Below are 13638 nucleotides of genomic sequence, written 5' to 3' on the forward strand. Positions count from 1 at the left end.
GCCCTCACCACCCCAGTCTGGCCCCTCACAAAGGTGGGCAGCTGGGCAAAGGCAGGCAGGGACATTGTGGAGGAGTCTGTGCTATCCCATCCCCTGCAGGAGGCCTTCTCCAGTTACAACGGACATGGTTGTTTTGTTTTTGTGTTTTGGGGTTTTTTTTTTGAGACAGGTTCTTGTTCTGTTGCGCATGCTGGAGTGCAGTGGCGTGATCACAGCTCACTGCAACCTCTGCCTCCCAGGTTCATGCCATCCTCCCACCTCAGCCTCTCGAGTAGCTGAAACTATAGGCATGCACCGCCGCATCTGGCTAATTTTGGTAATTCTTGTAGAGACGGGATCTCGCCACATTGCCCAGGCTGGTCTCAAACTCCTGAGCTCAAGCAATCTGCACGCCTCGGCCTCCCAAAGTACTGGAATTATAGGCATGAGCCACTGCACCTGGCTGACATGGTTGTATTATGACTCATAACTATAGGCATTTTTGCCTTTGTAGACCTCTTCCTCCATAAAAAGAAATAAAAATTATGTTTTGAAACTGTACTGGTATAAATAAAAATATATTCACATTATAAATTTAAAAATTTCTTTTACCTAGACAGTATTTTTATTCTTCTGATTACTGTATCTTCTAGATCTAATGAAGAAGGACCTGACAGCAGATCATGCACACAACAGCCCAAGGGATTAGGGGAGCTACTGTCTTACACCCTGAGTGGCCTGGCCGCTGATCGGGGAAGAGCACCGCCATTTCCCAGGCACTGAAGCCAAAACAGGTATTTGTGCATTCTGTTCTCAAAACCACAAAAGCACAAGCAACAAAATAACAAAAATAGATAAATTGGACTTTATTAAAGCTAAAAATGTTTTTATTGCAAAGGATAGCATTAGGAAAGTGAAAGGTAATTCACAGAATGGGAGAAAATATTTGGAAATCAAATATCTGATAAGGGTCTAGGATCTTGAATATATAAAGAACTGTTACAACTCAACAACAAAAACACAACCACTTTAAAGAATTGGCAAAGGGGCCGGGCGTGGTGGCTCACGCCTGTAATCCCAGCACTTGGGGAGGCTGAGGCAGGAGGATCACTTAAGGTCAGGAGTTCCAAGACCAGCCCGGCCAATATGGTGAAACTCCATCTCAACTAAAAATACAAAAAATTAGCTGGGCGGTGGCACATGCCTGTAATCCCAGATACTCAGGAGGCTGAGGCAGGAGAATCACTTGTTCCCAGGAGGCAGAGGTTGCAGTGAGCCAAGATCGCATCACTGCACTCCAGCCTGGGCGATAGAGTGAATGGGACTCCGTCTTAAAAAAAAAAAAAAAATGGATTTGAGCAGATTATTTCTCCTAAGAAGATTTAAAAAAAAAAAAAAGACCCCAAACACATTAAAAAGATGCTCAACATCTTTAGTCATTAGGGAATTGCAAATCAAAACTACAATGAGATACCACTTCATACCCACTAGGATAACGATAACCAAAAAGACAGACGCTAAGCGTTGATGAGGATGTAGAGAAACAGGAATGGCCATAGCCTACTATGGCATTGTAAAATGATACAGCCACTTTGAAAACAGCTAGCAGTTCCCCCAAAATTAAAACTTAAGTTACCATGTGATCCAGCAGCAATTCAACTACTGGGGATATTGTCAAGAGAGCTGAAAACATGTCCACACAAAAACATGTTTATAGGGCTGGGCGCAGTAGCTCACGCCTGTAATACCAGGACTTTGGGAGCCCAAGGCGGGTGGATCACAAGGTCAGGAGATCAAGACCATCCTGTCTAACACGGTGAAACCCCGTCTCTACTAAAAATACAAAAAATTAGCAGGGTGTGCGGCCGGGCGCGGTGGCTCACGCCTGTAATCCCAGCACTTTGGGAGGCCGAGGCGGGCGGATCACAAGGTCAGGAGATCGAGACCACGGTGAAACCCCGTCTCTACTAAAAATACAAAAAATTAGCCGGGCGCGGTTGTGGGCGCCTGTAGTCCCAGCTACTCGGGAGGCTGAGGCAGGAGAATGGCGTGAACCCGGGAGGCGGAGCTTGCAGTGAGCCGAGATCGCGCCACTGCACTCCAGCCTGGGCTGGGCGACAGAGCGAGACTCCGTCTCAAAAAAAAAAAAAATTAGCAGGGTGTGGTGGCGGGCGCCTGTAGTCCTAGCTACTCGGGAGGGTGAGGCAGGAGAATGGTGTAAACCCAGGAGGCGGAGCTTGCAGTGAGCCGAGATCACGCCACTGCACTCCAGCCTGGAACGACAAAGCGAGATTCTGTCTCAAAAAAAAAAAAAAAAAAGAAGTAACAAATCTTTATAGAAGCAGTATTCACGGCCGGGCGCGGTGGCTCAAGCCTGTAATCCCAGCACTTTGGGAGGCCGAGACGGGCGGATCACGAGGTCAGGAGATCGAGACCATCCTGGCTAACACCGTGAAACCCCGTCTCTACTAAAAATACAAAAAACTAGCCGGGCGAGGTGGCGGGCGCCTGTAGTCCCAGCTACTCCGGAGGCTGAGGCAGGAGAATGGCCTAAACCCGGGAGGCGGAGCTTGCAGTGAGCTGAGATCCGGCCACTGCACTCCAGCCCGGGCTACAGAGCAAGACTCCGTCTCAAAAAAAAAAAAAAAAAAAAAAAAAAGCAGTATTCACAATAGCCAAAACGTAGAAACAACACAAATGTTCATCAATTGATGAATGAGTAAACAAAATGTGATATATCAATATAATGGAATATTATTTCCATGTTGGTCAGGTTGGTCTCAAACTCCCGACCTCAGGTGATCTGCCCACCTCAGCCTCCCAAAGTGCTGGAATTACAGCCGTGAGTCACTGCGCCCGGCCAGTTTTACACTTTTTAAGCCAATTCATTTTAGCATCCCTGATGGTAGATATCTGTGTATCTAATGATCAATTGATCAATCAATCTAAGCATATATACATATGCTCTTTGATTCTCCTTTGAGTAAGTTATAGCATTTCACTGGTTCACTCATTAATTGATAAGTTAAATAAAATATCTGACGCATGTTCATTTTATATTTGTATGAGAGTTATGATTTTACTCCTAAAAATTATAAGACTCCACTATGGAGCTTTTACTTTAATAATAATAACTAATATTTATTGAGTGCTTACATACTTCTCACATTTCCTTTAATCCTATGAGTCAGTTACTGTTATTACTCTCCTTTTACAAGAGAGAAACAAGACTCTCAGAGAGGTTAGTACTCTTGCCCACGATCCCACAGCTGAAGTGGTGATGCTGACTGCCTGCCTTCAGCCCTGAGCCCTAATTCCTCACACAGGATCCCTAGAAGAAAAACATTTCACAGCTGGGTGCGGTGGCTCACACCTGTAATCCCAGCACTTTGAGAGGCCAAGGCAGGTGGCCTCTCAGGTGACTGCCTGAGGTCAGCAGTTTGAGACTAGCCTGGCTAACATGATCAAACCCCATCTCCACTAAAAATACAAAAAATTATCTGAGCATGGTGGTGCACACCTGTAATCCCAGCTACTCGGGAGGCTGAAGCAGGAGAATTGCTTGAACCCAGAAGGCAGAGGCGAGCTGAGATCCCGCTACTGCACTCAAGCCTGGGTGACAGAGTGAGACTCTGTCTCAAAAAAAAAAAAAAAAAAAAAAAGAAAGAAAAGGAAAGAAAAGAAAAGAAAAAAGGAAACATTTCAGGACTTCTTGAAATGCTCCACAATAGAAAAATCTTTGGTCTAGAACAAAGATGGAAGGGATCAAAGTCTGAAACAGTTGAAATACACTGAATGTAACATATGTATTCACCAAGGTTATTCAAGGATGTAATCCTTCACCTTGTTCTATACAACTGTCTTCATGTTTCCTGTTTCTTTACAGCTTCATTACCTGATTAAACAAAATTAAAATAAATAGATACATAAAAATCAAAAAGGTAGCCAAGTTGGGGTATGAGAATATGCACAGGATATGATGCTTCTAGACAGAAATGAGATTCATGTGATTTAGGACCATGTCAGGAGCCTGTGTAAACATTCCTAATACCCAGAATGTGAGAACACATCTGGGCCTGCGGATGGATACCTCCCAAATGTCAAGGACATGCTTTAATTAGAGCTTTTTTAAAATGGACCAGTTGCAGCCAGCGCTATGGCTTGTGACTATAATCCCAGCATTTTGGGAAGCTGAGGTGGGAGGATCACTTGAGCCCAGGAGTTCGAGACCCTCCTGGACAACATAGTGAGACCCCCTATCTCTACATAAATTTTGTGTTTTAATTAGCCAGGCCTGGGGGTACATGCCTGTGGTCCTAGCTACTCAGGAGGCTGAGGTGGGAGGATTGCTTGAGTTGGGAGGTGGAGGCTACTGTGAGCCATGTTTGGGCCATGGCACTCCATCCTGAGTGACAGAGCGAGACCCTGTCTCAAAAACAAAACAAACAAATAAACAAAAGCCAGAAACCTTGGTAGTGATGGTATACTGTAGTTTTGCAAAATGTTACCATTAGGGGAAACTAGTACATATCTCTGTATTATTTACTGCAAATGCATGCAAATGTGCTATTATCTCAATAAAAATATTTCTATTTAAAAAATAAGGCCGGGTGCCATGGCTCACACCTGTAATCTCAGCACTTTGGGAGGCTGAGGCAGAAGGATCACTTGAGGTCAGGAGTTGGAGACCAACCTTGCCAACATGGTGAAACCTTGTCTCTACTAAAAATGCAAAAATTAGCCAGGCATGGTGGCACGTGCCTGTGGTCCCAGCTACTCAGGAGGCTGAGGCAGGAGAATCACTTGAACCCGGAAGGCGGAGGTTGCAATGAGTCGAGATCGTGCCACGGCACTCCAGCCTGGGCGACAGAGCGAGACTCAGTCTCAAAACGAAAAAACAAAACAAAACAAAAAAAAAAACCTTGAATTTTCACATTGCTCTTTAGAATGTGGAAGGAACTTGGAAATTTTCTCTGAGGGTAAGAGAGAGCAAATATGCTCCCAAAAAGGGGAAATTCTAAACGGAAAACAAACAGGGACATTTTCCACCTAGAAAAGATCTTGTATATTCAGGGAGGTAAAGGGGATTTCTGCAAATTATTGTGAGATGCATTGACAAGCCTCAACTCCTAAATGAAATGTTTTTCTCCCAGGTCGTTTCAAGGCCAGTTTCCCCAGAAAACTACCCTTAGATGAACCTCTCTAAGAGACAGATGGGCAAGTAGGAAGTGCTCTTAGCTCCCTCTCTCCCATCCCCCATAGGATAAGGCCTACAGAGGAATCCCTTAGGTCAACTTGCAGAGAAAGACCCTGAGGCCCTGAGGTTGGCCATTTGTCTTGTCTGTGTGGCCAGCAAGGGGACTGCTGGGCCTGGCAGTGTCTCAGGACTTCCTGGCCAGGGAGCTTCCTTTGTTGTCTCTGGAGTCCCCCCTTGCCCCGTGTCCTTGAGTCTAGGACCTGGAACAGGTACAGGTGATGCCATGCCCAGGGTGCTCTAATCCAGGCACTGGCCTCTAAGGAATGGTTACTGAGGGCCAGACCAAGTCCAGCAGAGCCAGCTCTCACCAGGCCTGTGCAGTGGGTGAGCATATGTGATGGGAGGACATATGCAGTGAGTGGGTATATGCAGTGGGTGGGCATATGCAGTGGATGGGCATGTGTAGTGAGTGGGTATATGTGGTGAATGGGCATATGCAGTGGGTGGGCATATGCAGTGAGTAGGTATATGCAGTGAGTAGGTATATGCAGTGGATGGGTATATGCAGTGGATAGGCATGTGTAATGGGCAGGAATATGCAATGGGTGGGCATATGCAGGGGTTGGGTATATGCAGTGGATAGGCACATGTACTGGGTGGGCATATGTCATGGGTGGGCAAGTGCAGCAAGTGGGTATATGCAGTGGGTAGGCATGTGCAGTGGTGGGTATATGCAGTGGGTGGGCATATGCAATGGGTGGGCATATGTGATGCGTAGGCATATTCAGTGAGTGGGTATATGCAGTGGGTAGGCATATGCAGTAAGTGGGTATATGCAGTGGGTGGGCATATGCAGTGGGTGGGCGTATGTCATGGGTGGCATATGCAGGGCTGGGCACCTGCCGCAAGTGGGCTGTCACAGGAGACTTTGCTCACACTAAGAGACTCTGAGTTTCAGTTTTCTGCCGCCTAACATGATGCTATCTGCCACTGCCTGTAAACCCATTTTTAACCCCCAGCTAGGGAAGCTGAAGGAAGAGGAACAGCAGGGCCACCAGCTCAGCCCGGTGGCTGCATTGTTCTCCCCTGACATTGTTCTCAGGCCGGCTCTGCTTACCCAGAAGGCCCTCGTGAGCCCTGGGGAATCCGATGAGATTGTTTTTCCCAAGACCGGGCTCTTCAGGTGTGAGCTGCAGTTCTTGGGCCACGTAGGTTACTGTGGCATTTCTGCAGCAGGAAAGAGGAAGGAACTTCTGATCTGTGCGGCAACGGCCATCAACAATGTGCACCCCCACTAGCCGGCAGCGCGAAGAGGAAAGGAGCTCAGTTTCCATAGTGATAAATCACCAGGAAGGGAGCCCGGAGGGAGCCGGCAATCAGACTGCTCCCTTCCCCTGGCTCCCTGCAAACGCATTCCCAACACCAGAGTCGGTTAGCGGCCTGGCGCCTCTCCAGACTGAGCCCCCAGAACCGCAGGCAGAGGAAGACAGAAGGGACTCTGTCAGATGGAAAACAAGTTCCCAGCTCCTCTTCAATGCGTCAGTAAAGCATGGAAGCCCAAGCAAATGCATCGGGGCCCAGGGCTGTGCCACAACTGGGTGGCCACACGCCACATGCGAAGCTCTCGATGCATGCCACCTACATGATTCCATTCCGTTCTCTTATATTACGCCCTCCACACGACTGTGTTCTATTAAATGAGCCCACAGCATAGGTGCTATTAGCCCTTTTATCACAGAAGAAGAAACAGGCCTTGCGAGGGAGAGAGATGCACCAGAGACAATTCACCATGTTAACAATAGCTCCTGAAGGTCTCAATGCTCTCTTTTGAGATTCTTTCTCCTGCCAAAATCAGACCATTTTCCCCAAAGAAAACATTTGAGTTTTTTTGAAATGCTCTGGGAAGTCACTTATCCCAAACCTCATCAGCCACTCTTTATGCAGGCCACGGTCTCTTGCCTGTAACCCTTGCACATGCTGTTCCTTCTGCTTGAAATACTGTTCCCTGCTTCCTTGGTCAGCTAACTCCTCAGGGGTCTTGTTTCATCCCTCCTTCCCAGTAGCTCAGATGCCTTGCTTTCTGGGCTCCCACAGAACTTACACCATATTGTGAAGCAACACAGAGTAATAGTAGGAGAAAAGGCTCTTCTAGGCCCAGACTAGCTGTGTGACCTCAGGGGATTTGCTTAACCTCTCTGAGCCTTGATTTCTTCATAGGCAAGATGGAGAGAATGCGAGCATCTGCCTCACAGTGTGTCTGTGAGGACTGGACATTAACATATGTAAAGCACTTAGAAAATGCTTGCCTGTGGTTAATGCTCTAGAAACATTAGTCACTAAAGAATTAAGTTCTTAAAGCAAGAGCCATCCTTCATGGATATCTCTAGATCTAAAGGTTTAGGACCTACTAGGTGTGGAGCAAATGTCACTCTGGATTCATGGGAGACTATTTTCCAGCTACCATTTAGGCAACAGGCACGGTGCTAGGCACCTTGACTCATAATATTTAATCTAGTTAAGGCATTCCAGGACTGGTCCCAGGTAGCCAAGGACCAGCATTTTGTCAGTGTAGCCTGCAGCATTCTTGAATGGCCCCTCTGATCGCGTGATATCCCCTCCAGACTTCCTGCCCTGCCCAGGCCTGAAAACAGTCCCCACACTCAGTGACAGGTGAGGAGGCCCTCAGCCTTGCCACAACAGGGGTTACCCATGTGGTCTGTAAACACCAAGAGATTTAAATAATGGACATACCTGTATCCCAGGGGCCACTCAGACGGCAAAAGACAAACCCCACCTTGGGCAGCCACTCTCCTCCATGGTTTCGCTTGAAAAAATGAAACGAAACTCTTCATACAAATACTCGGGTTTTAAACAAAGTTATGTAACAGCCAAGTCTCTCCACTTAAAAATACAGTCTTCTCCAAATCTATAGAGACAGGATGCCGACCAGAGGTTGCCTGGGACTTGGAGAGGGATTGGAGGACGATTGCCCGTGGGCTAGAGGGAACTTTTGGGGGTGAAGAAAATGTGCTCAGCTGGATTGTGGTGATGCTTGTACAACTCTGTCTTCACAAATTGTAGGGTTCCCGAATGTAGTCAATAAAAATACAGGATGCCTAGTTAAATTTCAGATATGCAACAAATATTATTTTTAATATAAGTATGTCTCAGATGGGACATCCTTGCATATTGCATGGGATATACTTACACTAAGAAGGCATTTGCTGGGCCGGGCGCAGTGGCTCACGCCTGTAATCCCAGCACTTTGGGAGGCTGAGGCGGTTGGATCACCTGAGGTCAGGAGTTCGAGACCAGCCTGTCCATCATGGAGACACCCCCATCTCTACTAAAAATACAAAATTAGCTGGGCATGGTGGCACATGCCTGTAATCCCAGCTACTTGGGAGGCTGAGGCAGGAGAATTGCTTGAACCCGGGAGACAGATGTTGCAGTGGGCCGAGATCGCGCCATTGCACTGCACTCCAGCCTAGGTAACGAGAGCAAAACTCCATCTCAAAAAAAAAAAAAGAAAGAAAGAAAAAAGAAATCATTTGCTGTCACTTTTTTTTTTTTGAGTCAGAGTGTCACTCTGTTGCCCATGCTGGAATGCAGTGGCGCGATCTCGGCTCACTGCAGCCTCCGCCTCCCTGGTTCAAGCAATTCTCCTGCCTCAGTCTCCCAAGTAGTTGGAATTACAGGTACACAACACAACACCCAGCTAATTTTTGTATTTTTAGTAGGGGCGGGGTTTCACCACTTTGGCCAGGCTGGTCTTGAACTCCTGACCTCGAGTGATCTGCCTGCCTAGGCCTCCCAAAGTGCTGGGATTAGAGGCGTGAGCCACTGCGCCCGGCCGATAGGAAATACATTCTGAACAGTCACGTTAGCTTTGTCTTCCCGGTGCCTACAGCCTGCAGAGGGCAAGACTCAAGGTCAGAAACATCACAGGACAGGCTGGGCACGGTGGCTCACGCCTGTAATCCCTGCACTTTGGGAGGCTGAGGCGGGCGGACCACCTGAGGTCAGGAGTTTGAGACCAGCCTGACCAACACGAAAAACCCTGTCTCTACCAAAAATACAAAATTAGCCAGGCGTGGTGGCACACGCCTGTAATCCCAGCTACTTGGGAGGCTGAGGCAGGAGAATTGCTTGAACCCAGGAGGCAGAGGTTGCAGTGAGCCGCGATTGCACCATTGCAGTCCAGCCTGGGTGACAGAGTAAGACTCCATCTCAAAACAAACAAGAACAACAAAAAGAAAGAAACACCACAGGACAAACCGGAGAGTTGGGAGTAGTCCTCTCCTTGTTGGATGCTCCAAATACTAAAAATCACCCACCTACTCTGTTTTTCTGCCCAGAAATTAGAGAAATATACAGACTCTCATTGGCTGAGTGGCCACTAAATGCTCTGTGCAGGCTGGATGAGGGGCTACAAAAATGAGTACAACACTTCCCTGCCCCTAAGGAGATGAATTACAAACCCACGACACACTCACCTCCCAACACAGTCATTCAAAGCAAGAGAGAAAGATGTCTCATTTTTCCCTTCTATGGGAGAGAAACTTGTTTGACCCTGTCCAATAAAACTAACATTCACATATATGTGGCGTTTGCTTTCAGAATTGCATTTTGTAATTAGTAAGAGAACACCACCTTTTTAGAATTAGCACAGTTCCACTTGTCCATAGTCAACACAAAGCTACTTGCTAGTAGATCTGACTCTCAGCTATCCAGATACGAAATTCTGACCAACTGGCAAAATTATAATAACTCATTCTTTAAATTCATCCCATCGGAGATGGAGTCTTGGAGACTGAATCAAATGTGCTGTTGGTGTAATTCAACTTTTTTCTTTGTGAATACTATTGTCCCTCGATATCCATGGGGGATTGTACCAGGACCCCCACAGATACCAAAATCTCAGGACGCTCAAGTCTTTTCTGTAAAATGGCATAGTGTTAGCATATAACCTAGATACACCCTTCTGTGTATTTAAAATCATCTCTAGATTACTTATGGCCAACTCTGGGTGTACTGCCTATGAGTTAGCTCTGCTCCATAAGGAGCAGTAAAAAAAAAAAATCATCTCTAGATTACTTATAAAACCACATAAGATGCTACACATCATTTAGTTTGCAACAGATTCAACATAGTACTCAGCACGTGGAAAATTCAAGTTTCAATTTTTGAAATGATGGAATTTTTTTCTGAATATTTTTGATCCGCAGTTGGTTGAATCCATGAATCTGGAACCCATGGATATAGACAGCTGTATCTGCAAAGGGGCTCTTTTTTTTTTGAATAAGGAAGACTCAATCACATTCCACTCTATTCCTTCCACTTCCATGGTGCCATTCCAGTACTAGAGGATTTCACAAAAACTGCCCCATACCATGGAGGCTTCAGCAACTGTAAACTTATAAGCCCAAGAATCCCATTGCTTAGCTCATCAATGATATGACCATGGTGATTTGGGCATTTCAAGCAGGAAGGAGAAGCATTCTCTCTCTCTTTTTTTTTTTTTAGACAGAGTCTTGCTCTGTCATCCAGGCTGGAGTGCAGTGGCGTGATCTCAGGCCACTGCAACCTCCACCTCCCGGGTTCAAGTAATTTTCCTGCCTCAACCTGCTGAGTAGCTGGGATTACAGGCACCTGCCACCACACCTGGCTTATTTTTGTGTTTTTAGTAGAGACGGGGTTTTACCATGTTGGCCAGGCTGGTCTCAAACTCCTGACCTCAAGTGATCCATCCACCCACCTTGGCCTCCCAAAGTGCTGGGATTACAGGCGTGAGTCACTGCGCCCAGCAAGGATGGAGTTTTATCATCCTAGCAAGGTTGTCCCTTATCTACTGAGGACTTTAATTAATCAAATATACATATAAATACAGATAGAAAAATCATTGACTACTTAGTCAATGCTATTTTGGATAAAATATTCCCAATAATGAGATTTATAAAATACAAATAATGAAGGGGCCAGGAGTGGTGGCTCATGCCTATAATCACAACACTTTGGGAGGCAGAGGCAGGAGGATCACATGAGCCCAGGAGTTTGAGACCAGCCTGGGCAGCATAGTGAGACTCCATCACTAAAACAAACAAACAACAAAACAAAACAAAACAAAATTAACTGGGCTTGGTGGTGCATGCCTATAGTCCCAGCTATTAGGGAGGCTGAGTTGGGAGGATGAGGCTCTGGAGTTCAAGGCTGTAGTGAGCCATGGTTGTGCCACTGCACTCTAGCCTGAGCAACAGAGTGAGACCCTGCCTTAAAACATAAAATAAATAAATACATAATAAAAATAATGGAGGGGTTGTTGATGGTGAAAAGGTAGGACTGCCAGCCTGCTCAGAATTATGGAACATTTTAAAGCAGCCGAAAACATTTTTCTCTGTGATAATCAAGGTATCAGGGGTGAATTTCTGCAGGACTTTTAACAAGCACCTCATTTGGTTTACCCTCTACAGGCTTGAAATAGTAGGGTATTTCTGAAGGGAACTTCGACTTGTTTCTTGTTTGTTTTTTTGCTTGTTTGTTTGTCTTGCTTGTTTGTTTGTTTGTTTGAGACAGGGTCTTGCTCTGTAGCCCAGGCTAGAGTGCAGTGGTGTGATCTCGGCTCACTGTAACCTCCATCTCCCAGACTCAGGTGATCCTCCCACCTCAGCCTCCTGAGTAGCTGAGACTACAGGTGCGCACCACCACACCTGGCTAATTTTTTGTATTTATGTAGAGACAAGGTCTCACTGTATTGCTCAGGCTAGTCTTGAATTCCTGGGCTCACACGATCCTCCCACACTGGCCTCCTAAAGTGCTGGGATTACAGGAGTGAGCCGCTGTGCCTGGCCTCAACTTTTTTTTTTCTTTAATTTCAAGTGACTCAAAAGAAAAACAAGGAAAAAATAAAGTGTTAAGGCATAAGCAGTTAATGGCCAGTTCCTGCCCCCTTTTGAAATTACAGACACTTGACAATGACGCCATCTAGTGGAATATTAGCAAGTCAGACGTAAACTCATCTATTTGTAATTTATCAGTCGCAGCTTCTCCTAAATGCTTTTCTTTTCTTTCTTTCTTTCTTTATTTTTTTTTATTTTTATTTTTTTTTTGAGACGGAGCAACCTCCACCTCCTGGGTTCAAGTGATTCTCGTGCTTCAACCTCCTGAGTAGCTGGGATTACAGGCGTGCACCACTATGCCTGGCTAATTTTTTGTAGTTTTAGTAGGGACAGGGTTTTACCATGTTGCCCAGGCTGGTCTCAAACTCCCGGCCTCAAGTCTATCCACCCGCCTTGGCTTCCCAAAGTGCTGGGATTACAGGTGAGAGCCACTCCACCTGGCCACCCTAAACACTTTTAAAATAGCTTTGGACACTCTCATTGCTTATTTCACTTTTACATTGTTATTTCTAATACAGACATACTATTGATGTTAAAAAGTATATAAAATGTGTAATACAGAAATAGTACATTGAAAATATATAAAATAGGCCAGGTATGGTGTCTCATGCCTGGAATCCCAGCACTCTGGGAGGCCAAGGAGGAAGGGTCACTTGAGTTCAGGAGACCGGCCTGCGCAACATGGCAATACCTTGTCTCCACAAATAAAAAAAATTAGCCAGGTGTGATGAAGCATGCCTGCAGTCCCAGCTACTGGGGAGGCTGAGGCAGCAGGATCACTTGAGCCCCAGAGGTCGAGGCTGCAGTGCTCACTGCAAGTTTTTTTTGCCCAAAATAACTTGAGTTTCAGCCCAAACGCCATTCCCATTGAGTAGTAAGCAACTTTGAGCAAATATCTCAGCTTCTCCCTCTGTAAATTCCAACACTAAGGCTCTTCTAGCACTATGTACAAACAAGTATTTCAGCCTTCCTACAAAGAGACAGACTACCTTTATAGTTACAGTTTCTTTTCTTTTCTTTTTTTTTTTTTTTTAGATGGGGTCTTGTTCTGTTGCCCAGGCTGCAGTGCAGTGGTGTGATCACGACTCACTACAGCCTTGAGCTCCCGGGCTCAGGCACTCCTCCTGCCTCAGCCTCCCCAGTAGCTGGGAGCACAAGCATGCCCCACCACATCTGACTAGTTTTTAAATTATTTGTAGAGATGAGGTCTTGCCATGTTGACCAGGCTGGGTTTTTTCGTGTTTGAAATAGAACACGTCACAGGGTCATCATGAGGATGGAGTCAGCTGGCCATCTAATGAACTGACGTTTAACCAGGAGTACTCAGTAAGTGCTAGATTCTTCTCTTTGGAACTTGAAAGACCAGAGGAGAGCCCAGCAAACTCACAGAAGCAGGAAAGACCATTCACAGGATGTTGTTCCTGGGTGCTGATGCCCCACAATTGGGAGGTCACCAGTCCACTCCTGGGATGGCCACCAAAACTCACTTATTCACAGCTGTGGACTGTCAGAGCAAGAATCAGGAGAAATAGATGGGTTTCGTTTGACCTGCTAATCTTCCACTAG

General features: G+C 46.1%; 1 protein-coding gene across 1 annotated transcript in view; it reads right to left on the minus strand.

Annotated features, from left to right (window-relative positions):
• The window catches only part of LOC105468997 (platelet and endothelial cell adhesion molecule 1), an 85149-nt gene extending 77135 nt beyond the window's left edge, over positions 1–8014 (minus strand). Inside the window, exon 1 of the mRNA XM_071083457.1 lies at positions 7928–8014. The gene's annotated coding sequence lies outside the window, so the exon portion shown is untranslated. The remainder of the gene's footprint in view (positions 1–7927) is intronic.
• Between the last annotated feature and the right edge of the window lie 5624 nt (positions 8015–13638).

This window comes from Macaca nemestrina, chromosome 17 (genome assembly GCF_043159975.1).
Source record: "Macaca nemestrina isolate mMacNem1 chromosome 17, mMacNem.hap1, whole genome shotgun sequence".
NCBI lineage: Eukaryota > Metazoa > Chordata > Mammalia > Primates > Cercopithecidae > Macaca > Macaca nemestrina.